The sequence below is a fragment of the Mirounga angustirostris genome, unplaced genomic scaffold (genome assembly GCF_029215605.1).
Source record: "Mirounga angustirostris isolate CCGP_5_RB_7025 unplaced genomic scaffold, mMirAng1.0.hap1 SCAF_13, whole genome shotgun sequence".
NCBI lineage: Eukaryota > Metazoa > Chordata > Mammalia > Carnivora > Phocidae > Mirounga > Mirounga angustirostris.
In genome coordinates, this window is record NW_026991721.1 from 21723600 (window position 1) to 21747314 (window position 23715).

At 34.6% G+C, this 23715-nt stretch overlaps 1 pseudogene; it reads right to left on the reverse strand.

The window, feature by feature from the left end:
- Positions 1 to 168: 168 nt before the first annotated feature.
- Positions 169 to 23506, reverse strand: LOC123857993 (dynein axonemal assembly factor 11-like; annotated as a pseudogene).
- Between the last annotated feature and the right edge of the window lie 209 nt (positions 23507 to 23715).

Below are 23715 nucleotides of genomic sequence, written 5' to 3' on the forward strand. Positions count from 1 at the left end.
CAGCTATAGAATATTTAGGTACTCCTTTTAACTTTAAACTAGTTTAAGTAGTATGACACAAAGTGGGAAAGTGAAAACATTAGCATAGTAACATTGATAAACAACTCTGTTTACTCCATAAATGTTATAGATACACTCTTTGCACTGAGTACAACTAAGTCTCATGGGTCATAGTCTGATGTTCCAAATCAATGGAGGTATTCTAGGGTTATCTGCCAAGTGTGGATGTTTTTCAATTGGTATAATTTTTGTTCAGATCTAACACTTCTGGGTGCGTATTTTTCCTTTTGAATTTTATCAGCTACATAGGGACTGTGTGGTTGTTAGAACCTACTTCTAGTTTCTGTTTGTTTGCTTCTTTTGTTTGCTCTCTGCTAATGTTCAAAGTAGCTTTCACAGACCTGGGTGCTTTTCTGCCACCTGTAATTACTTCTATTTTGGGCATGTAAATTACTAAACTTACCCTATTGTCTGAGATTTTCTAGCACAGCTGCTTTAAGGTTTGATTTCAAGAGGAAGTACAAGCTGAACCGACTTTCCTTTGGCCATTATACACATATAAGTTGACTGCACATCAACATCAATTACCTATACCTACAGACAGCAAGATCCAGGATGATCTGGTTATGTCTTTCATCATCTTTCACAGAGAAGTCAAGTTTGGGTTCATTTATTTTCAGGGCTTTTCCATCTTCACTGATCAAAGTTCTGGTAGTTTCCCTTTCTTCTTTGTAGCACTTAATTTTTCTTGGTCTTTCCATTATTTTTCCATCTGTCTAAGAGTTTCCAGCGTAGATTCAGGAGTAAACTCAGAGAGGTTATGCCAGAATGCTAGGTCTTCTTTGCTTTCATCTGACTTCTTTTGATTGAGTTCCGTTTCTTGTATTTCTATCATCTGGCGGTCTTTGTTCTCTAAAGATGATAGGATAGTAGTGATATCTGTGTACCAATGCCTGGCAAAGCTTTGTCTGTTTTTATGCTATTTTTGAAGTCCCCTCTGAGCCACATGTTTCTGTCTTTGGCACATTTGAGACAATATGTTTTTTCCGCCTAATTACTGACTAATTCTGCCATTCTTGAATCCCTTCTGAGCTCCCTTTAGGAGGAGTGTCATCCTGCACTTTGTTGAAGAATTGCCACCACCAACCTCCTGCATCATTCAAATTCAGCACTCGAGTTACCCATGCAAAGAGCTCCTTCAGACAGATGCTGTGCTGTGGGGTTTACTGTTGTTCAGCTCTCCAACGAAACATACAGTCAAGCTAAATTTTGTCAGCCCTTCAGATCCTTCCAAATTTTCCATTTTTTTTCAGGGTTGTTAAAAGCTAAATTGAAATATTCGTGTTTCTTGAGTTTGCTAACATTTTAAATTTCCCCAATGGTATTATTTTGAAGGTAGATAATTTTTAAATCCTTACACCATTGGTCAATGTGATCTCTATTTCTTGATGATGCAAGGAGAGTTCCTCCAGGGGGGAAAAATTACACAGTCACTGCATTTGGCATTCTGGCTTTCTGTCTAGTTAAGATCTGTGATCCAGTCTATGGCACCTTTCTGGTTTGTGGGCCTGGGAAGCCTACTGAGACCTCAAAGATCATTGGTAATAATTTATACTTTAATCTTTAATACATAAGAGTTCTGTTTGTGTCATGTCCTTGCCAGAACTTTGTACAGTCAATCCTTTTTTGTTTGTTTGTTTTAATTTTAGCCATTCTGGTGGGTATGCAGTGGTATTTCACTATAATTTTAATTTACACTTCCTTTATGACTACTGATATTGATCTCCTTTCTTATGATTATTGGAAACTGAATGTCTTCTTTTGTCTAGTATCTGTTCAAGTCTCTTAGCCATTGTTCTCTTACCTTTATGTCCTACAGGTTTATAGGGATTTTTTATCAGTTCAGGATATGAGCTCATTGGCAACTACATGTGTGGCAAATGATTTTTCCTACTTTGTTGACTTAAGTATTTTATTGTGAAAATTTTCAAGCATGTAAGTGAAAATTTGCAAAAAGAGCATAATGAACCTATGTCTATCATTATCACAAGAATTATTGTTCCATGGACAATCTAATTTCATCTCTACCTCATCCACTTTCACACACAATTGGATCATTTTGTAGTAGAAATTCCAAGATATATATTTATATATTTTTTACTTGTTAAAAAAAATCAGCTTCCATTTCTAAAAGATCAGAACTAATTTCCAAAATGTAACTAAAACATCCTTATTAGATAAAAGGTATCTAGTGGACAAGATCATTTTATACAGTCTTATTTGTTAATCTTCTCCATTATGAACAGTGCTTTCTTTCTCTTGTTAAATTATTTCCATCCTTGGGCGCCTGGGTGGCTCAGATGGTTAAGCGTCTGCCTTCGGCTCAGGTCATGATCCCAGGGTCCTGGGATCGAGTCCCGCATCGGGCTCCCTGCTCCTTGGGAGCCTGCTTCTCCCTCTGCCTCTCTCTCTCTCTCTCTCTCTGTCTCTCATGAATAAATAAATAAAATCTTTAAAAAAAAAATATTTCCATCCTTTAGGAGTTAAAAAATTTTCCTATAGAATTCTTTAAAAATTTTACTGTTTTTTTTCCTTTTATCTTTGAATTTAAAATCAATCTGGGCTTGATATTCATGTGTTGAAGGCGTCAAGTTTTTTTTTTTATGTATTGATATCTATACAGCAAGCATCTTGACTTTTTTTAATACAGTGCTCTATATTGCTAAATTACTGTATATCAAATTTCTATATATAAGTGAGTCTATTTCTGAATTTTCTATTCTGTTCTCTGTATTTGTCTAACCTAGCAACAATATCACATTCTTTTGATTATTACAGCTTTTAAAATAATTCCTGCTAACTAGTAGACCAGATATTCCAATGATGTACTTCTTGAAAGATATCTTGTCTATTCCTGGACCTTCATACATCTCAATGTATTTTAGAATCAACTCATCAACTTTTACAAATGAAAAACAAAAGCCTTGGGAATTATTAAGATTGCATTTTGTCTATAAATTAATTTGGAAAGAAGTGGAATGCTTATACTAGTCAATCTTGCAATCCATGATCATGTATTATCTGCTATTTATCCATCTATTTTCTTTAATTATTCTCCATATTTTTCCCCAAACAGAAGTCTTGTGTAATGTTTGTTAGATTTATTCCTATCTGCATGATATATCTTTGTGTTTTTATAAATGGTTTTATACGATTTTTATTTGCTTGTTATTATTTTATGGAAATACTAGATTTTTTTCACTACCTTTGTATTGCTTTATCTTGTCTAATTCACTTATATGTATATGCAGATTCTTTTGGATTTTCTATATATTCTACGTGTTCAGTCATATAATCTGTAAAACACCTATTTTGTTCTGACTGTTTTAGCTTATATTGCTTTTTTTCCTGGATCAGGGAGTATTAAAAGGAGGGGTTATTTACTCTATCAGAAGCAGATATGAATGACTATGAGTTCTCTTTTACAAAAACACCTCAAACTTCTAATCCAACTTGATATCAAGAGAAGCATCTAAAAATTTTTGTTTTTCTTTACTCAATTAAAAAAAATAATTTATATTATAAAATAGCTCTATTACCTTTTCTCTAATGGTATTCACTTAATTTAGTTTTCTGTACTGAGGTAGTAAGCATAAACCCCTCTATCTTCTCATTTTTTGACTGTCTCTCTTCACCTATCAACCATTCAGTCTGTAAATGGTTGAATCAAAAACCACTGGTAATAATTTATACTTTAATCTTTAATATCTAAGAGTTCTGTTTGCAATCACAGGAAATAGTCAACCTTCAGGGAGTACTTTCTACATAGTAGAAAATATGACCATCCCGAAGATGTTTATATATATAATATGTATGATATATATGTGATCTCACAGGATGTTTATTTAAAAAAAATCAGTGTAGTTGCCATCATACTCCAATTTTAAAAATAAAATAAAACTGAATGTTGGAGAATTCAAAGTATGTACCCATGGAAACCCAGTAGTAAAGAGTGTATCTCACATAGAAAATATGATTTAGCTAGTCCTCTAGTCTTCGTCAGTTTATATATTCATTGCATGTTTGTTACTGTTGTATAAAATATAGAAGAAAATTCAGCTAATATTTGTTGTTTTAAAGCATGAGATAATATGCCTTTTCCCACAAGATGCAAAGAATAAAATCTGGGCCTTTAAAAATCTTTAAGAATAATAATTTAAAAATCCTGTTAATTATATCTACTTTTTGAAGATGGAAACATTGACACAATGACCTGTATATGTAAAAAGTCTTTTAAATCTAAATTGTTAAAATTTTATGAAGATTTTTATGTTGATGTAATTTATTGAGCAAAACAAACAAAAAACCCCACAAATGATGAGAACTATTATCTTTCCAACAAATGACTTTATTTTTTTTTAAATAGTCTTCTTTAAAAACAAGGATTTAATTCACATAATGAAAACATTTGTTTCAACATTTTACCTTGGGTTCTCCCTTCCTGACATATACCTTGTATTACTGGGCATATAGAAAATTATAAATCCCCTATTATTGAATTCAGCCTTGGCTAAAATACAGAACTGGAAGCCAGAGACTATATAGGCTTCTATATAATACTATTTCTTTGAGAAGACAAATCACTCAACTAAGAAGCGGCATGCAAACTGATCTGTGTTTGCTTCTTGCTTTCCTAATAGTTTATATGTGACTTGAACACTTTCTTTTTTATTCTTTGTGCTTCAGAATTTTGTACCTAGTAACAAACCAATAATCTAGATCAAGGACTAGCAAACTATATGGTCCAGGAACCAAATTTGGCCACAAACCAAGAATGTTATTTACATTCTTAAATTGTTCATTTTATGTTATGTTTTATTTATTTATTTATTTATTTTATTATGTTCAGTTAGGCTAACTGAACATAATAAAATGTTCATTTTAAATGACTATATACTTAAATGATATCCTTGATTCTACCTCTTGGCCCATAAAACTTAAGAAAAACTTTGAGAAAGTGTTTACTAACACTAATCTAGATAATTTCTAAAATGTTTTCTTGATTAAGAGTCTTTGACCCCAAATAAAGATATATTTGGTTCATTATCAGATAGGATTAAGTAAAACAAAACAAAACAAAATCTCTAAGTGTTTCCAATTGGAAGCCAGCTAATAGAAGGAATAGAGCTACAAAAGTGTTAAAAGATTTGGGTTTCCAGATCAGTTAAGCTTCTGGTAGCATTCTGATTATTAGAAACCCAAAGTTATGGGGTTAGTTGTATTCCACCAAATATTTGAAATTTATATATTCATATATTGAACCTTAGACTGTGACTACATTTGGAGATAGGGCCTGTAGGTATGATTAAATTGAAATTAGGTGCTTAGGGTGCGTGCTAATACGATTTGACTGTTGTCCTCAATAGGAAGAAAAATCTGGGCACAAAGAGAGGGACACCAGGGATATGCATACACAGAAGAAAGACCATGTGGATACACAGCGAGATGTGGGCATTTGCAAGTCAAGGACAGAGGCCTTAGGAGACACCAAACCTGCCAAAACCTTGATCTTGGGATTCCAGCCTTCAGGACTGTGAGAAATTACATTTCTGTTGTTTAAGACATCCTGTCTCTGGTACTTTGTTATGGCAGCCCTAGCATATTAATACAAGAAATTCAAGAAACTACAACACAATGAACTCTGGTCCTCTGGGAACAACTGTGTGATTTTCAAGAGGACATCCAAATGTTTCCATCAAAACATAATGTTTGATAAATATGAAGTACATTATCCTGCAAATAACCATATTTGCTTCTCTTCTACTTTTCTCTTATTCTGTGAGCACCTCTTTTTAGTATAACCTAAATTTGAATCTGCTGGCAGAAGAGACTGGGTAATATAGTTTCTAGCACCTATGATTCTGATGAGTGCAAAAAAAGGAAGGTGAACAAACAAGAGGAAATTAATTATTATGGAGAGCAAAATAAGTAGAGGTACCCTCTCCTACACTCATCTGTACTGGGTCTAACTATAATTAACTCTTGAACAATATAAGAACAGCATCGTGCTTTCATCAAACATGCTATAACTGTCTCATACTTAGATGTGCTCACTTTCTCTCTGCAAAAAGAAGCATAAAGTCTGATTAGTCACTATATTCATCTTTTTGATACTCATTTATTTTAATTCACTTATAATTCCCTTCAGATATATTGAAATTAAATAAATATTTTCAAACGCCATTTTCAGTTAGGAAGTGTTAGCTAGCAGACCAGTGCGTCCTCAAAGAACATAGGACAGATTACATCAGTGATCTATTTAAGGGCAGTGGGAAGCTTCAGAGATAACTAAAGGGCTTAAGACACTGGAGTGGGAAGAATCTCAGAAACTCAGAATCTGAGAGGGGTGAGCAGTCTGTAGCACCTTCTACCCTTAGGACACTTGTTGGTTCTGGGCTTGGACAAAATTCTGAGAACTGTATATAAAACTTGAAGAAAATTCCCAGGGGAATTATGAGGACAGAGAAACCAGGAGAGTTTTTTTTTTTAATAAATTTGGAGTAGTTTCAATTACATAACAGGTTTCCAATTTAGGACATTTATCAAATGTAAATGAAATTACTGATTTAGAATTTAGGATCCATTAGGAAGAAGAACCCAGACAAATACATCAGGCTGTTAGTTGGAAACCCTGGAATGCCAGAGTAATGCAGAGGCAAACTGAGTGAACTGAGCCTACCAGAGCTATACCCTAACCTGACTTAGCATAGCTCCTTCTTGAATTGTCCACTACTGCATTTTGCTAGTGGCCAGTAAAATGAACTCTTTTTAGAGGAGTTAAATCATCTGGAGTGACTATCCTTTTCACACTCAATATCGGGATTCCTTTAAAAATTATTACATATAAAACAAGACAAAACACCCTGACCAAAAGTGAAAAGGAAAAAAAAAAATCAAAACAGAAGGGAAAATAGGAAGTGCCATACAAATGGTCCAAATATTGAATGAACTGATGAGGACTTTAGACATTTATGATTATTATGTTCAGGAAACAGAGAAAAACATGGAGAAAAGTGATGCTGATTGAAGAATCTCACAGGAGGATTGGAATTGATAAATTAAACAGGAATGCAAGAAATTGAAAAGTAAAATATTTGAACTTAGAAACACATCTGATGTGTTAGACACAGCAGAATTTATTAGAGGCTGCCACTGAGTCCGGTTTATAGTCAACCCACAGATAAACTACTAAAGCCATTGACAGCTACTCAATCTAACACAATGAATCCAGACTGATAAGTGTACCCACATTGATTCATTTGGTCCAGTTCCATGTGATGTCTCTTATTCCTTAATATAAACCCTTAAAATTTATTCAGTCAATCCCTAAATATATTCCCCAGGTTTTTCTCTCTCCCTCTCTCTCTTTCTCTGTGCATATGTATGTATATATGTGTGCATTCTATATTTACCTAATCCAGACTTTGTTCTTACCTGCATGAGGGATTCTGATTGCTGCTTTCTGACTCTAGATATGTGTCTGGATTTGGTTGTGGATCTTGGGAAGAACAATTTCCTCTTAAAAAGTTTCTGCCTCAGGGCGCCTGGGTGGCTCAGTCATTAAGCATCTGCCTTCGGCTCAGGTCATGATCCCAGGGTCCTGGAATCGAGCCCCACATCGGGCTCCCTGCTCAGCAAGAAGCCTGCTTCTCCCTCTCCCACTCCCCCTGCTTGTGTTCCTGCTCTCACTGTCTCTGTCTCTGTCTCTGTCAAATAAATAAATAAAATCTTAAAAAAAAAAAAAGTTTCTGCCTCAGATGAAAACATTATAGTCTCTACAAACAGAAACTTAAAGATATAATGAAAGGCTGCCCAGCTAGTAAGGAAGTCTCAAACTGTTTCTGAGTTTATGATTTTTCATTCATGTCCATTCACTCAAATATCCCTATTATAATGTCCTGAATTCCACTCTCACTTTCACGTATCATTTTTAATGAAGTTAGGAATTTAACTTACGTTTTAATTTAAGGAACGGAACTATTTGCTTATGGCTTACAGATAATTGACACTGTTTATATAAGATAAGCAGTTATTTTAGTTTGCTGATTCTCTAATGGGAACGGAGCCAAGATTTTTAAGCTCTAAAATTGTTATTTTATATCTGCAATATCTTTAGTGAGGTCAGAGGCAGCCATTCAGTCAGCTGTCATTTGGTCTAATTTCTAACCTAAAATTCTGTTGGATCAGCACCTTGGTCTCCCAAACTTCGACTTCAGTAGGTATGCCATTCTAAACAACTGTGTGTTACAAGTTACTTTGTATCCATTGCATGGTAGTGACTATTAGTATCACATGTTCTCACTCATATAAAACTAATCTCAGATTCCCATTATTAAGAATCTATTTTCTAAAACCATTTCTAGTAGCAAATATAATATCAGTCTTTAATTGGTCAGGAAAACAGAAACAACTATATATTATAGCAAATGCTTTAATAGAGTGAATTAAAGATTTAAAAATCCTTTGGAAACTGTGAGTGAGCAAAGATTACTAGAGCTGTTTCTGGAGCTTAGGAAATCAGTAAATGCAGAAAATGCAGGATATTGCCTTTTTTAAAATTTAAGGTAATTATTATGAATGTTCAAAATAAATCAAGAAAGGATAAATTAACAATGGATAAAATAGGGAAAGAAAACTAAGCTTTGGCTGAAAGTGAAATAGTGGTAGTCAAAAGTGCTTACCAAAACAATTATTCAAACAACCAACTAAAAATGAAAAACCTAAACATCACCATATAATTATTGACAGAACAATGTGATTAAACACCACCAAAGAACATAAGTTCCTTTAACACAGGATACAAGAATTTTAACTGTTTCAAACAGTTGCATACATCAGGAAATACAAGGATAATTTCAGTCAGAGAGGTATAACTTCTTGGCCATCAGATGTCCACAAAGACACTCAGCTGAATTAATTAATCATCACCTGATTTAATTCAGAATCCTGTTTAATGCTTTATGCAGGTATCTATGATGTCAAATAAAAATACTAAAAGAGAATATGAAGGAAAAAATATGTACCATAAGATAAAGAGTGATCATAATAATAAAGAGAAACACTTTATAATGATAAATGGGTCAATTTACAAAGAATATTTAACAATTTTAAATGTGTATGCACCTAGTAACAAAGTTTCAAAATACAGGAAGTAAAACTGACAAAAGTATAAGGAGAAAGAGAACCACAGCTGGCAATGTGAACATCTGCATCCATTGACTGATAGAGCAAACAGCAAATCCACAGACCATTTGTGAGAATATACAATACTTGAAAAACTCTACCAAGTAACTTGAGGTAATGGATACCTAAAAATGGCATAATAACTTATCTTTTCAAGTGCATATGAACATTCACCAGGGTAGATCATATTGTGAGCCATAAAACAAGTTTCAAAATATTGACTGCTTGAAATAACACAAAGCATATTCCACAAGTACAACCTTGATAACAAAACCACACAGAAACTATAAAAGAAAGCCAAAGACCAATATTCCTCAAGAAAATAGATACAAAATTATTTTGTAAAAGTGTAATCATTGATATATAAAAATAAATGTTTCATGACTAATAGGGGTATATTCCTGATACGCAAAATTGACTTTAAATCCATATATCAATCTGTGTAGTTTATCATATCAAAAATATAAAGGGGAAACAGGACATGATTTTCAAAAGATGAGAAAATATTTTTGACAAAATGATGACTCAGTATTAAGATGTCTATTATTCCTAAATTGATCTATAAACATATTGTAACTCTCATTAACACCTGTTACATAATAGAAATATATTTTTGGTCTCTTTCCCCAAGTTACTGACACAGTGCTCCTAAACTGTTGTAATTTCCTGAATAATAGGGGTGCCCTAGATTCCTGACACAAAACTCCTAAAATCCTTGTAATTTCCTGAATGACGGGAGTATCTTTTATGCTAATGAGGCATCTCTAGGTGGGCTTCTGGATGGAGGCTGGTCACCAGAAAGACCAAGTCATTATTAGAAGCTTAGAAATTTCATCTCCAGCCCTCATCTTCCAGGAAGGAGAAAGAGGCTAGAGATTGACTTAATAACTGACCATGCCTGCATGCTGAAGCCTCTGTAAAAATCCATAAATTATAGGGTTTGGAAGTTTCTGGGTTGATGCCAGGAGGGTGGCACATCCCAGCTTCACAGAGACTGAAGATTCTGCACCTGGAATCCTTCCAGATTTCTCCCTATGTACCTCTTCATCTGGCTGTTCCCCTATATCTTTTATTATATCTTTTATAATAAACTGGTAAACCCAAGTGTCTCCCTGAATTCTATGAGCCAAGAAATAGTGTTTTCTTTTAATATTCCACCATGCTTATTTGTAAAAATGGCAACCTATTTATAAATAAATAAATAAATATATATATATATATATACACTGCAAAAACTCTGTACTAGCAGGGTAGGGAGTATACGAGAAATCTCTGTACCTCCCTCTCACTTTTGTTGTAAACCTACACCTGTTCAAAAATAAAATAAAATAAAATAGTTGTCAAAATAAAATAAAATAAAATAAAATAAATAAAATAGTTGTCTTAAAAAAAAACACTCTGTAATAGCCAAAACAAATTTGTAAAGAAAACAGATGCAAATAACTTAAACTACTGGATTTCAGGATGTACTAGAAAGCTATAGTAATAAAGGAAGTGTGAGGTTTTTTTTTTAAATATAGTGTGATAATTGTCTAGAGATGGACATATAGGTCAGTGGATAGATTTTAAAGTATCTAGAGATCAACTCACACATATATAATAAATTCATTTCTGGCAAACATTTCAAGGAATTCAATAGGGACAGGATAGGTTTTCGTCGTTATGTTTGTAAACAAGCAGTGCTATAGAAAGAATAGTGAAGAAGGCGTTATTTGAGCTAAAGGTAAATATACTGAATAAGAGAAAAGAATGGAGAATCCAGAGAGAGAGTTCTACACACAAATGGCCCATAAACAATGGTTGCCAAGGTAACTCAAACCAAATTTATAATATAGTATAGTATAGTATAGTATAGTATAGTATAGTATAGTATAGTACAGTATAGTATGGTATAGTATATCCAGAAATTAACACAAAATGGATCATGGACCTACACATCAAAAAGTACAGCGATATGATTTTTGCAAAAAAATATACGAAAAGAGATCTATAAATTTGGGATAGGCAAAGACTGCTTAAAGAACATAACAAACATAAAAATAATGAAAATAATAATAATTTGGACTTCATCAAAATAAAATTCTGGTCTTTATAGGATATGATAAATAAAATATCATTAATAAAATGCTATTAATAAAATGAAAAGGCAAACAACAAAAAATACATATACATATATGAGAGATACATGACAAAGACACATCCATAATATGTAAGTAAAGAACTTTTTAAACTTAAGAAGAAGAAAATAATAAAAATGGTTACAGGATTTTAAAATATAAGAATATTAAAGAGGTCATGAAAAGATGCTAAACATCATTAATCATCAGGGAGATGGTGGTTAAAAGCCCAAGAAGATAAGACTACTTACATAAAGAAAAGATAAAAATTTTTAAAAAAAGTTGTTAATAATAAATTTAGGCAAGAACGAACAACTAGAACTTTTATTCATTGCTGGTGGGAGTGTACAATTACAGTCATTTTGTTTCAAAATTTACCAGTTTTCTTTAAGTTAATTATACATTTATCAGAGACCCAACAATTTCACTACCAGGTATACCCAAAGAGAAAAGAAAAAAATAATATGTGCATAAAAAGACTTGTTCATGAATGTTCATAGCAGCTTTATTCTTAGTAGATCCAAACTGAAGGTACTCAATGTCTACCAGAAAGTAAACAGGTAAGCAAATCAACAGGTACATTCATATAATGTGTACTATCCAACAATAAAAAGGATAAACTACTAATTACACAAAAGGAGTTGCTGAATGAAAGAAGTGAGACATAAAATAGTACATGTAGGATTCTATTTATATGGGATTCAGTATAAGGCAAAATTAATCTATGTCAGTAGAAATCAGAATGCTGGTTTCCTATGTGGTGGGCATTAAAAGGGATTTATACATAGAGGATTATTCTTAGGTATTGGGCATGTTCTATTTTAAGATGGGAATAATTATCAAAAACTTAACAACTATACACTAAAAATGAATGGATTTTATTTTATGGAAATCATCTCTCAGTTAAGATGATATAAATAGCAAGAAGAAACTGGTTTATATAAGTTATGATATATTAATTACAAGACCTATTATAGAATCGTATTGAATTCTGAATACAATAACAAAACTAAAAGCTCAGTACTAGTATTAGCAGAACTAGAATTTGGTCAATTGATTTCAAAAGGGATCAAAATATGCTATCACTAAAAAGAACGCATATATACTTCAAATATCTTGTTACTTAAAATACATAAAGAGTCTTTCATTGGACAGTATTTTTTAGGGACAAGACCTTTCTGGTGCACATGGTACTTCTGACTTAAGTTTGACTTTACTTCCTTGCATGTTTTAAATTTGTAATGTATCATAAGATTATTAATTTCACTTTTTTTAAAAGGTAGTAAGAATTTAAGGATGTTAAAAACTATGGAAGGATCCTTCCAAATTTTTATATTTCCATTCAGTATTTTACATTTACTTCACCCACATCTAATTTGTAAGCTTTTCTTTAAAAAAGCTCTTTATTTTTAACTTGGTTTTCATAGAAACAACAGAAATTAAAACTCTTGACACAAATAATTCAACACTGTGAATAATATTTTACCAATTATCTAATTATAATGAAAAGTTAAACATATATTAACTTGTTCAGAAATTAATGGAGTTTTTTTTTTTTTTTTTGGAGGAAACAAAAGTACATACACATACTAGAATTCCGGTTTTCATACATTTTAGTCTCAAGATCCTTTACAGTCTTAAAATTGATTATGGATCCCAAAGACCTTGTCTTATGTGGTTATATCTACCAATATTATCTGTATTTGAAATGAAAACTGAGAATTTTTGAAATACTAATTGATATATCTAAAATAATAAGTCCATTCATGATTAACATGTTATATTATGAAAAATACTTGCATTTATAAAACAAAAATAATTAGTGAAAAGAGAGACATATTTTCTTTTTTCTTTTTCTTTTTTACAAATCTCTTTAAAGACTTACTTTTTTAAATTTTTATTTTATTTTATTTTATTATGTTATGTTGGTCACCATACAATGCATCATTAGTTTTTTATGTAGTGATCCTTGATTCATTGTTTTCATATAACCCCCAGTGCTCCATGCAGTACATGCCCTCCTTAATACCCATCACCGGGCTAACCCATCCCCCCCAACCTCCTCCCCTCTAAAACCCTCAGCTTGTTTCTCAGAGTCCATAGTCTCTCATGGTTCATCTCACCCTCTGATTTCGCCCCCTTCATTTTTCCCTTCCTTCTCCTAATGTCCTCCATGCAATTCCTTATGTTCTACAAATAAGTGAAACCATATGATAATTGACTTTCTCTGCTTGACTTATTTCACTTAGCATAATCTCCTCCCAGTCCCAACCATGTGGATGTAAAAGTTGGGTATTCATCCTTTCTGATGGCTGAGTAATATTCCACTGTATATATGGACCATGTCTTCTTTATCCATTCATCTGTTGAAGGGCATCTTGGCTCTTTCCACAGTTTGGGACATTGCGGACATTGCTGCTATGAACATTAGGGTGCATGTGGCCTTTCTTTTCACTACATCTGTGTCTTTGGGGTAAATACCCAGGAGTGCAATTGCTGGGCCATAGGGTAGCTCTATTTTGAAATTTTTGAGGAACCTCCACACTGTTTTCCAAAGTGGCTGTACCAACTTGCATTCCCACCAACAGTGTAAGAGGATTCCCCTTTCTCCACAACCTCTCCAATATTTGTTGTTTCTTGCCTTGTCGATTTTTGCCATTCTAACTGGTGTAAGGTGGTATCTCAATGTGGTTTTGATTTGAATTTCTTTTTCATGTGTCTGTTAGCCATTTGTATGTTTTCTTTGGAGAAGTGTCTGGTCATGTCTTCTGCCAATTTTTTGACTTGATTATTTATTTTTTGGGTGTTGAGTTTGAAAGTTCTTTATAGATCTTGGATACCAGCCCTTTATCTGTAGTGTCATTTGTAAATATCTTCTCCCATTCTGTGGGTTGCCTCTTTGTTTTGTTGACTGTTTCCTTTGCTGTGCAGAAGCTTTTTATCTTGATGAAGTCCCAAAAGTTCATTTTTGCTTTTGTTTCACTAGCCTTTGGAGCTGTATCTTGAAAGAAGTTGCTGTGGCCGATGTCAAAGAGGTTACTGCCTATGTTCTCCCCTACGATTTTGATGGATTCCTGTCTCACATTGAGCTCTTTCAGTCATTTTGAGTTTATCTTTGTGTATGGTGTTAGAGAATGGTCAAGTTTCATTCTTCTGTATATAGCTGTCCAATTTTCTCAGCACCATTTATTGAAGAGACTGTCTTTTTTCCATTGCATATTTTTTCCTGCTTTGTTAAAGATTATTTGACCATAGAGTAGAGGGTCATATCTGGGCTCTCTGTTTTGTTCCATTGGTCTATATGTCTGTTTTTGTGCCAGTACCATGTTGTCTTGGTGATTACTGCTTTGTAATATAGCTTGAAATTGGGCAATGTGATGCCCCCAGCTTTGTTTTTCTTTTTCAACATTTCCTTGGTGATTTGGGATCTTTTCTGATTTCATACAAATTTTAGGATTGTTCCAGCACTTTGAAAAATGTCATTGGAATTTTGAACAGGATGGTGTTGAAGGTATAGATTGCTCTGGGTAGCAAAGACATTTTAACAATGTTTATTCTTCCAATCCATGAGCATGGAGTGTTTTTCCATCTTTTTGTGTCTTCTTCAATTTCTTTCATCAGTGTTCTGTAGTTCCTAGAGTATAGATCCTTTACCTCTTTGGTTAGGTTTATTCTGAGGTATCTTATGGTTTTTGGTGCTATTGTAAATGGAATTGTTTCTCTAATTTCTCTTGCTACAGTTGCATTGTTAGTGTATAAGAAAGCAACTGATTTCTGTGCATTGATTTTGTATCCTGCCACATTACTGAATTGCTGTATGAGTTCTAGTAATTTGGGGGTGGAGTCTTTTGTCAACTGCGCAGAGAGAGGGGGTAGAGTCTTTTGTCATCTGCAAAGAGAGAGAGTTTGACTTCTTTGCCAATTTGAATATCTTTTATTTCTTTTTGTTGTCTGATTGCTGTTGCTAGGACTTCTAGCACTATGTTGAACAATAGTGGTGAGAGTGGGCATCCTTGACATGTTTCTGATCTTAAGGGAAAGGCTCTCAGCTTTTCCCCATTGAGGATGATCTTCGCTGTGGGTTTTTCATAGATGAATTTTATGAACTTGAGGAATGTTCCCTCTATCCCTATACTCTGAAGAGTTTTAATCAGGAAAGGATGCTGTATTTTGTCAAATGTTTTTTCTGCATCAATTGAGAGGACCATATGGTTCTTCTCCCTCCTCTTATTAATGTGTTCTATCACATTGATTGATTTGCGAATGTTGAACCACCCTTGCATCCCGGGGATAATTCCCACTTGGTCATGGTGGATGATCCTTTTAATGTACTTAGCAGAGGATAGCTAGATTTTCATATTTGCCTATGCATGCAATCTGTTGTGTTGTGCTACTTTAGTTGAGGTCAAAAAAACAAAAATCCAGCTTTACATGCAGATATATAGTTGGAAAGTACTTGAAAACCTGTTAATATAATTTTGGATGTCATTTTTTATGTTACAATAATACACATCAAGGGATAGTTTCTTAAAGTTCATTTCAATGTGGAATCTCAGTGAACTTTTCTTACTATATTACATTAGAATCTATTGAACAGATCTCTTACTTCTGAATGGATTTGTATCAACATGAATCCATCAATTGAAAAATATTGGTTCATTAAGTTATGCAGAACTTTCAAATGATGATCCAATTTATTGTATCGAAAACTGCATTTGTTTAAAAGCCCACGGATATTGTCAGACACATATTTAACTGAATTGTCAATCTCGCATGGCAGATATACGTCTTTCAAAATCCTAATTCTCACTTGAAATTATCAAATTCTATCATTAGTAACAAATTATCTACTTTTCTTTACAGTAATAAGCTTACATTGTTTCTTTTGGGGTAAAGTCGACAAGTGCCTGTCTTAATATCATAGTTCATCTGACAAGACACTCTTTGAAATAAAAATGGTATTGCATGAAAAAAAGCAGCTAATTGAGCACAAATCAACCAATTATACAAGCTTTTTTCCTAGAGACAACAATTTACTCTCATTTGCAGGATGAGTGTTTCCCATTTTGTAACACAGAATGTGAAGTAAAAGTGTACTAAGGGATGGAAATTTAATAAAGTTAATATTATCCACTATTTCATCAAGGACATTCTTCTGTATAACTGTTACTGTTTTTATGGTCAGTGTGTGACAGTGAAGGACACGATGATTACTTAGTGCAGGCTAGTGTCACTGCCTTGATTCTTTCTATGGCACTAAGAATTTTACTACATTCGCTTTTGTAACATCAGTATAAATGCCAACACAGTGAAAAAAGGCCATTAATGTCTTAATATTATTATGAAAATAGTTTGACCTCAGGGTGCCTGGGTGGCTCAGTCATTAAGTGTCTGCCTTTGGCTCAGGTCATGGTCCCAGGGACTGAGCCCCGCATGGGTCTCCCTGCTCCGCGGGAAGCCTGCTTCTCCCTCTCCCGCTCCCCCTGCTTGTGTTCCCTCTCTCACTATGTCTCTCTCTGTCAAATAAATAAATAAAATCTTTAAAACAAAAACAACAACAACAACAAAGAAAATAGTTTGACCTCACAGAAGCTCTGCAAGTGTGTTAAGGATGTCCAAAGCTTCCTAGACCACAGTCTGAGAATCACTGTTCTAAAGGGTAATCAACATGTAACTTGCCCTAAGCTCTCATTTTTCAACTAGACTTAGGTTAAGAGTCTCTCCTACTTATACGGCAATATAGAAAAGCATATTTTCTTCTTAAGTGTGATTATTTACAAATTCATTATTAATTCTCTGTGGCATTTGCATAACAGTTTAAAGGATAAGTATTATTGGGCGCCTGGGTGGCTCAGTTGGTTAAGCGACTGCCTTCGGCTCAGGTCATGATCCTGGAGTCCCGGGATCGAGTCCCACGTCGGGCTCCCTGCTCAGCAGGGAGTCTGCCTCTCTCTCTGATCCTCCCCCCTCTCATGCTCTCTATCTCATTCTCTCTCTCTCTCAAATAAATAAATAAAATCTTTAAAAAAAAAAAAAGGATAAGTATTATTAACCTCACTTCACAGATTAAGAAACTGAGACTATATTTGGTGGAGACATAATAGACTTCGGTTCGTGTGACTAGAATTTTTTTTAAATGTTTTAGTCTCACATGGGAATTGAAATTCAGGGAATATATATAATATATTTATTAACTCATTATCTTTTACTGAACAAGACTGATGTCAGTAAAATATCTAAGAGACCTCAGTTCAAACAAATAACTAACTCCATTTAACTGAGGGAGGTTATAGTTAATCCTAGTCAATGAGGCAGCATTAGCCCTTTTTAAAGATAACCAACTCAAATTCAGTCTGAAATGGCATTTTCTCCTGAAAATCTATAAAGACCAGAGAAGAAAGCTTTAAAAAGTATTTTTCTTTTCTTTTAAACTTAATGTAACCAATTCTGTTAGTTTCTTTAATGTAATTTTCTCCAATACAATGCATTACTTCATTAATCTCATTGTTTAGTATTCTAAACCAATATTCTATTATTAGGTTTATTTGTTTGCTCTGGTGCCTGCTTTGGGTAGAAAATTAGTTTTTAAACAAATTCAATATATCTGGAAAAAAAATTAAATGTCATGAATCACCATTGGGTTATTCTTGCGAATTTTTTTTTTCTGCAGATGAACTTTTTAAGTGTCAATGTCCTGGATGTAGGGGGCTGAATCACAACCCCTTCAACTGGAAAGTGATAGTTCATAGAAATATAAGTGGTTCTTCATTGGTTAGAATTTTGACGTTTTGTTTTGTCCTGTGTTATATTCTGAAATGCAAACACAGGATGCCAAACTAAAAGTTTAGTTCTTTTATTTTTTTATTTTATTATGTTATGTTAATCATCATACATTACATCATTAGTTTTTGCTGTAGTGATCCACAATTCATTGTTTCTGTGTAACCCCCAGTGCCCCATTCAGTACGTGCCCTCCTTAATACCCATCACTGGGCTAACCCATCCCCCCACCCCCCTCCTCTCTAAACCCTCAGTTTGTTTCTCAGAGTCCATAGTCTCTCATGGTTCGTCTCTCCCTCCAATTCCCCACCTTCATCTTCCCTTCCTTCTCCTAATGTCCTCCATGCTATTCCTAATGTTCCACAAATAAGTGAGACCATATGATAATTGACTTTCTCTGCTTGACTTATTTCACTTAGAAGAAACTTTTGCATTACACTCTTGATGCCTGAGCTATTGCCCTCCCCCCAAAATCAATCACATGGGCTACAGAACATCCTGTGAATAAAACAGCCAACTTGCTTTTCTGAACATCTCATTGACTAATTGTTGTCTTGGCAGTCACTGAAACAGACACACACTTTATATGTAGAGTCACCCTTGAATTAAAGTGTAATCAGAACACTGGCATTCATGTGAACATTAAGTTGTTCTAAAAATCAGAATCTCCTCACAACTTTATGGAAACAAATTGTTCTTTAATGTACTGAGAGTGGGATGTTTTCAATTATATAAAGAACATTAGACTGCTTAAAAGCCCTTTATGTTGACTAGTCTTAGTTATCTTGAAGGGCCAGTCCCAACATCCTCCAAGTTTTGTCTAGGTCTTCCTTTTCTTCCCATTGCCTTTTACCTAACAGGTTTTGTTTTGTTTTGTTTTTAATAGAAAGAATGTTCCCTCAATTTTCTCTATGCATCTTTCTGTAGGAAAAATACAACTGTCTCCTTCTCTGAAGCATTGGAAGTCACACCTGGAAGGCAGCTTGGATAAAACCTTAAGATTTCACCATTAACCAATGTAAAATTTTGAACTATGAAATGAGAGAGGCAAAGTCACAAAGCAACAGCTGCTAATTACACCAGAGAAGTAGTAACTGGATGATCATGCACTGTGTGCTTTGCTAATGTGCAGTAACCATTGAAGATACCCTGACCAGCCCTAAAGCATAAAAAGGTGCAACTGACAAAAGCTATACCACTGTCCATTTCAGTGGTTTTTATCTACAATAACAACCTCATCAAAATTCAATGTCAATTCTTAACATTTTACTAGGAAATTAAATTGAAGACCAGGTAATTTGTTTCAATAAATCAGAAGTTGTAACAGTGCCATCAGTTTATTTCCATTTCTCTTGGATTCATTCTGCTTTGTTATTTTTTTTTCCTGCTTTGTTATTTTGAAGTTAAAATCCTTTGTTCCTGGGCACCTGGGTGGCTCAGTCATTAAGCGTCTGCCTTCGGCTCAGGTCTTGATCCCAGGCTCCTGGGATGGAGCCTCACATCAGGCTCCCTGCTCGGCTGGAAGCCTGCTTCTCCCTCTCCCACTCCCACTCCCCCTGCTTGTGTTCCTGTTCTCGCTATCTCTCTCTCTGTCAAATAAATAAATAAAATCTTTAAAAAAAAATCCTTTGTTCCTTTTTAAAATTGTTTCATTCACTTATCTGTTATTTTTCAAATGTATCAGACACTAAAACCTATGGATATAAGAACTAATAAGATCAGGCACCTGCCTTCAAAGAGTTTTAACCTAATCAGGTAATCCATAGACAGTATAAGGGCTATATGAAAATGTAATTGTGCCAGATAGCATCTTTTTGATGATTTTTGTCAGATGCAATCCTTAGTACATCATGTCTATAAATTTACCTAATTGGCTTGTGTGGGATAAAGAAATGAAATTTCTAAAACATTAATGTCAATATATCCACAATAGCAGATTTAGCCCCCTGAAAGTACTCTCAGTTTTTTTAAAAACCTTCTGAAATGCCTCCTTTTAAATCATTCATTCAACCTTGCCTGTCCCATCTCCACCACCTGAAAAAATACAGGGAAGCAAATTATTGAACAATCTCCTTGACAGTTCCATATATTTTCAGTGAATGGATGCTTCCAAATCCTCATTGTTTGCCATCTCCACAGACAAGACTCAGTTAATGAAATGGCTAATTAGATTTCTGTAATCCTGTAGTCATTGTGTCTGAGGTGACATTTTGTCAGCATTTCTCTTGTGGTTCCTTTAGTGTGATAGGGAACATTTTCCCTTAGCCAACTTGGTTTTTGTTATTTTGCTGGAATGACAGTTCCCCTGGTTGGTGTAATGAAATCGTTGCCCTCCCAAATACAGCTCTGCCACACAGCATTTAAATAGAAAAGAATAGGAAAATGATCATCTGATTAGTCAAACAGGCCCATGTTCAAAATCCATTTCCAAAATCAAATAATAGAACTGGACTGTGTTCAGAGTGGAGGAATGACTTTGGTATTATTACATACTGTAGTACATATTCATTGACCAACAGAATGTGGAAGGGTAAAACTTCTAAATTCTTTTTCTTATGATCCATAAGAATTAATTATTCAAAAAAGTGGGAGCGGGGGGCTATTTTAGGCAACTTTTTGGGCCCCTTTGATGGTATTATAGCCAAGAAGTGAAAAATCAAGACCAAAGCCACAGTTCAAGTACCAAATAAAAAGTATTTAAAATATCAGAATGATAAGTAGGATTACAATTCATAACTTGATAATTATTAAATAGAATAATCAAAGAGACTAGGTATTTGAATTTTAATTTATATAGGTTTATTTTCTATAAGTTCTACTCATTTCTATTTTGAACACCTCTCTATCAGGGTGGCAGAAATTTGGTATTAATTATTTTGACAGTCATTCCCACACTTTTCCAGGAGATTGTGTCTAAGTTTATACTTTTTAACTTGATTTGGGGCTGTAGGTTGGTTATCATTCTCAAAGCCAAAGACTAACTCAAACTTCCAAAGATATCTTTAATCCATCAAGACTTTAGGCATAGGTCCATACAGGTCATACCTGAGATATTCCTTCAGGTCCAAGAATGTCTTCTACTACTTCTGTGTTGTTCAGGTGCATGGGGGTCATCTACTCATTTCTAACCAGGAATAGGAAATATCTTTGGTTATAAGAAACCATATCTACCTAAGTAGATATACAATAGAGTGCTTTCCCATCTCAGATGTTTCAATTCTTCTGTATAGCATTATCCTAACTTGAAGCTAGATTTCATCTTAAATTCATGTGGGGTTAGGCCAGCTTTTCAGTGTACTATTCAGCACACCTCCTGTCCTGCAGTCACCTTGCTAACACATCTATCACTTCCACCTAGTCTCTATTTCCATCTCTGGTTTACCCCCCACAAATGATCTACATTCTAGCCTGAAGACAGAGGTAATAGACAATAATGAAGACTTGATCATACACATGATATCTTCTCTAATATTACTTGTGTCTTCTGTGATGCTTTTCATTCTCCAAAGGGCCTAGGGATTTGGCCCAATAATCAGGAGTCCTGGAGTGTAAGTCCGAGGTCAACTCTTTAAGCCCAAGAACCAGGAGCACTGATGTCTGAGTGCAAGAGAAGATAAATATCCCAGCTTAAGCAGAGAACAAACTTCCCTTTCCTCTGCCTTTTTGCTCAATGTAGGGCCTCAAATGATTAGATGATGCCAACTTACACTGGTGAGGGTGATCTCCTCTATTCAGTTTACAAATTCAAATGCTAATCTCTTCCAGATACACCCTCACAGACACACCCAGAAATAATGTTTGCCAGCTATTTGGTCATATATTAGCTCAGTCCAGATGACACAAAAAACCGATTGTCACATGTCCTTCCCTTGTCTACCTATGTATCTCCTTAAACAATAATCTTCAAATAAATACAGTAATAAGGTCATAATTTCACATAAAACAATACCACTGCCATGCATATATACTAATTCTTTCCCAAGAAGAGAAGGTAAGGTCCCTGAGTGATGTTTATTGTTCTTTTAATATCACCTAACTTAAAAACTATGATGTAAAATTACCAATACTTAGTACTGATATAAAGTCAATTAATCTTACATTACATGGTGAGGGAATAAGAGAGGCAAGAAAACAAAGAGATTTACTTATTATATGTACATATTCATATGTATATACACAAATGTATTCATAAAGGAAATAAGGAGGAGATATTCATGACAATTACAGTCTTTTTTTTTTCTATAACTGATCACACGATCATAGATGGTATTTCTAACTACATTCTACTACTCATTCTGTTTTCCCTTTACCTTCAGCAAGCACCTAAACTGGTCATGGTCTTTACCTGGTAGCATGACCCAAATCCTCCTTCCTGAAGGGTCTGGGCCATTACTAATCCTGTTTGGATTGGGTTATTACAGTTTCCCATTAACCTTAATCACTGGACATGTAATACAAAAAGATTACCTAAGGAATCTCCTGTATTCTAGACATACCCTTCCTTATCCCCATTGTGGAGTAGTATTTCAATTTTCTCTTGGTACTCAGGATCACTCACCTCAGCCAACACTGTAACTCCTTTATTTGCTTGTTGATTAAGGGGCAAGAGGAAGTAAATGGGTGACACTTCTAAATTCCACCCCAATAAAATCATTGTTGTGTCTCGTAGCAGAAGCATCCCTTCCACTGCAACTAAGAACTCTAGGTAGCAAAGCATAAAGTCACAAAAACAGGAAGCACAATTGTGCCAATGGATCACTAGGGTAATAGAGAATGGTACCACTTCCATTTTCATCTCTTAAACCATGAATCCCAACTACCAGAGAAATAGCGCCATGCTGGATGTTGATTCAGAACATATACAGCCTTCTGGAAAACCTTGCCCCAGCCCTACAAGGTATTACTGCCTAGATCATACTGTAACTGACTCTCCAAAGGCCATTCCACCATGCTGTCAAGCCAGCTGCTTCAAGATTATGAAGAACATAGTAACACTAGCGAATCTATGAGCATAAATCCATTGTTGCACCTTTTTTGCTGTCGAGTTCCTTATCATGAGGAATGTAATGTGGAAAACTGTAACAATGAGTAAGACATTCTATAAGTCACAGACAGTAGTTTTGACAGAAGCATTGCATGCAAGGAAGGCAAAACCATATCAAGATTAAGTGACTATTCTAGTAAGGACAAATGTTACCCCTTCTATGATGGAAGCTGTCAAATCTAATCAACTTGCCACTGGGTAGCTGACTGATCATCGAAGGGAATGATGCCATATTGGGGGCTGAATGTTTATCTCTGCTGCTAGTAGACTGGGCATTCAGTGGTGGCTGTAGCCAGGTCAGTCTTTTTGAGCAGAGGTCCATATTGCTGAGTCCATATATAGCTTCCATCCCTGTCTCTATGGCCACTTTGTTCATGAACACATTGGATAATGACAGGGGGAAGTTAGGAAAAGCTGGTATCCATAAAACAGGCCATCCTATCCACTTGGTTATTAAAACCCTCCTCTACTGAGGTCATCCTTTGGTGAAAACTGACATATCAAAGGGGCGCCTGGGTGGCTCAGTCATTG